Genomic DNA, 3,394 nt, shown 5'->3' on the forward strand with positions numbered 1-3,394 from the left:
GAGGTCAGGAGGGAAACCACAGGTATACATAGGATTTTACTAATCAACGTTATTATATTCAGTGTTGGAATGTAACGAAGTACATTTAGTACTTTTGTACTGTACTTAATTCAAGCTCCTTTTCTTCAGTATTTCCATTTCCTGCTACTTCCTACTTCTCCTCCACGACATCTCAGAGGGAAATATTGTACTTTTTACTCCACTACATTTATCTGACAGCTTTAGTTCCTTTACAGATGACAGTTTGTCATCCCCTTCCTGTCCAGTGAAAATCACGTATTTCCAGATGTGTTGATGTTGAATGTTTGTGGTAAATCTGTTTTATAGGACTAGTTGTTGGAATCCCTTAAGTTGCACACCCATGGGCCTGCTGCCTTGACTCATTAGGGTGGTCAAGGGAGCGATGGCATCTTCTGGGTTGTCAAGTGCGTGCCCTCTTTCCTCTGTGTTTCGCTGATAGGCCCAAGACACCTCCAGAGGGTTCGGCAGTGATTCACGGCATCCCAGGTTCACCCAATGATATATATATTTATTTATTTATTATATTATGACCAATTTGTCATAGCCCAGACTACTAAAGTATATATATGTAGTCGATTTTCTATGAACTTAATAAAGTCAAATAATACGGCATCAGAGGTAAAATCATTGCTTTCCCGTCGGGTCAGTGTTACAGGAACTCTTAGCCCGACAGTTAGCCTGCCCCGGACCAGGTTAGTTTCCCAGCATCAGTTGCCATAGTAACTGAGGTTGAACTATGTTGAATTTGCTTGATGGAACTGGATCAACAGAAGCAGACAAAAAAAATAATGGGAACACATCTGTAATAAATCATAACTCAAGGCTCACATACTCTCTTTTTGGTGCTTTTGACCATATCTATGGCTCGGGCGTGTAGACTTATTGCATGGAGCAGATTAATGACCAATCATTCATTATAATCAGAATATGTATCTATAATTAATAAATCACAATTATGAATCATAAACCCCTGAATTGTTGCAAAAGGTGAAGGAGAGTGATGACACACAGCTACAGCTTTCATACACAATTAGTTTTAATATCAGTATGCAACTTTATATTCAATTAAATTATTCAATTTAGAACGCCACCCAATTTCGGAAAAACCTCAAACTTTGATATTAATCAATTGAATCTCATAATCTCAGGGATACCACAGTGTTCTTGGGGATAGAGTGCAGTCATTGTAATTGTTTTATATACACACACACATCAAATAACCAAGTGTTTATTTAACTAACCACATGACTAAACTACTAACAGAAAATAAGTGAATAAATGATCAAAAAAAAGGAAAAAGGAATAGAATGATAAAGGATGAATGAAGGAATACAGTGAACACAACGATGTACATTTATGAATAGAAACAAATCAAATGTGACCAGGTAAATTCAGTGACTGATATCTCTTCATTAAATTTGTCGCTTGACGTTTAGGCGTATCAGTTAAAATGAGTTTTAGGTATTAATGCACCGTTCAGAAGTTGAGAGTTTAAGAAGCACCAGGGAAGATTGTGAAGCAGTTTCTTATCCTAAACTGAGGGATGAGCCTAATTTAGGTTAAAGTTTACTGATGAATTTCTCAATTATTCTTATAGCTGATATTAACTACCAATTTCTTGAACCTTATTTATTAATTGACTCGAAATTTGTTTAGTAGCCTAATCATCAAACTCTTTCACATCTGAGAATGTATTTATATCACCCAATGTTTCTGATGTGCAGATGGGAGGTTGTTCTGGGTACCAGGAGTGGTAACAGGTTCTGTCTGTGCACTAATTACACAGTAAATGAAGGGATATGATTGATTTCAACATGTGGCACAGATCTGTCTAAATGAGAGCAAGAGGCAAAAGGGAAGGGGTCGCTCCCATGAAGCAGACACGTCTGTGAGACTGGGCCTCAGGGGGATACAAGTTACTAACAGTACAGTTAGAATTCAACTTAGACAACATAAAACACATGAACACATATGTAACAGTACTATAGGGTCAATTTGTGTATGGTTCACAAACAACGCTAAAAGGTGTAATACACTTTAAGTAGATTAAAAGCATATATTAAAAATATAGGACTAACTGAGGCATTAGTGTGCACCTGAATTTATGATTTACATCTCCAGGGACCTATAATATACATATTTAGAAATAACATGTCTGTAGGATGGCAAGATCTAACCAAGTGATTAATACAAAGGGAAGGTTTTGATTAACAACCTTTAGTCAGTGTAATTTACTTGGGCTTAACTTTTTTGTTTGTTTCACAAACTTGTTTGTTTATTAGCATGAGTATTTGAGTTATATAAATTGAAAATAACCGACATAGATTAACTAAACTACTGTAGTTCAGTGTCACAGATGTGGATTTGACCTCTAACAAGAATGTCTAATCTAATACCCCTTTCACACTGAGGACTCAACCAGGGTTAGTTGTGTATAAAGGGTTAACTCGCGTTGATCGACTCGCCTCTGCGACCCAGGTCGAGAGGTGGGTTGGATCAGGGATGGACCAGGGTCGATTTCGATGTGAATTGCACTGACCAGGGTCACTAACAAACGGGGTGGGACAAACCTATTCGGTTGCAAATGAGGGGCGCACAGTCCGTGACGTAACTGTCAGAGGTCGCTGTGGCTCACAAACAAACAGTGGGACGGCAGCAGGAGTGATTTCAGACACACCAGAGATGAACGACGGACGAGAACAACATGGATATGTGGCGAGACATCGAGGTCTAGGAGCTCTAGTCCTAAGCGTCCGCGATGAGGAAGAAAAAAGGGATGGATGACGGAATGGTGAGGGACAACGTAGTGTAACGTTAAACGAACATAACAAGGCTGCTGAATGAGAGAAACATCCGCCGTTACGTTACACAGAAACACACCGTGTTAATAATAAGTCGATCACCTCACGGTACCACCAGCTGTACGTGCATCTGTTTTTAAAGCATGTTTGCACATTTTCTATTTGTAACGTTACCTTTTTAACTTTTATCTTTCAAAATAAACCTGCTAAAAGATCCATCTGTCACTGAGGAAAAAAGGTTCATGTTGATGAATGGATACTGTAAATCAGTATGTTGTCTGTATGTGTTTGCATACATTACAGCTCCATACATACAACATAGTTAACATTTTATAAAGCTAAAAATGCTGTGTGTACTATATTTACACTATATCCCAAAAACATGCATCATTCTGTAACATTTTATGTTTTTGCACAAATTGATGATGCCACTATCACATCAGACCCGGGAGCATTGCACACCAGTTAGCCCAGGTGTTAGAAATGGGCGGGGGGGGGGTACACCTCTGGAGGATTACAGAGAGAGGGCTCTGACCCAGGTTGTATCTGAATTGTCCTGACCAGGGTTCAAC

The sequence above is a fragment of the Sebastes fasciatus genome, chromosome 5 (assembly GCF_043250625.1).
Source record: "Sebastes fasciatus isolate fSebFas1 chromosome 5, fSebFas1.pri, whole genome shotgun sequence".
Taxonomy (NCBI): Eukaryota; Metazoa; Chordata; class Actinopteri; order Perciformes; family Sebastidae; genus Sebastes; species Sebastes fasciatus.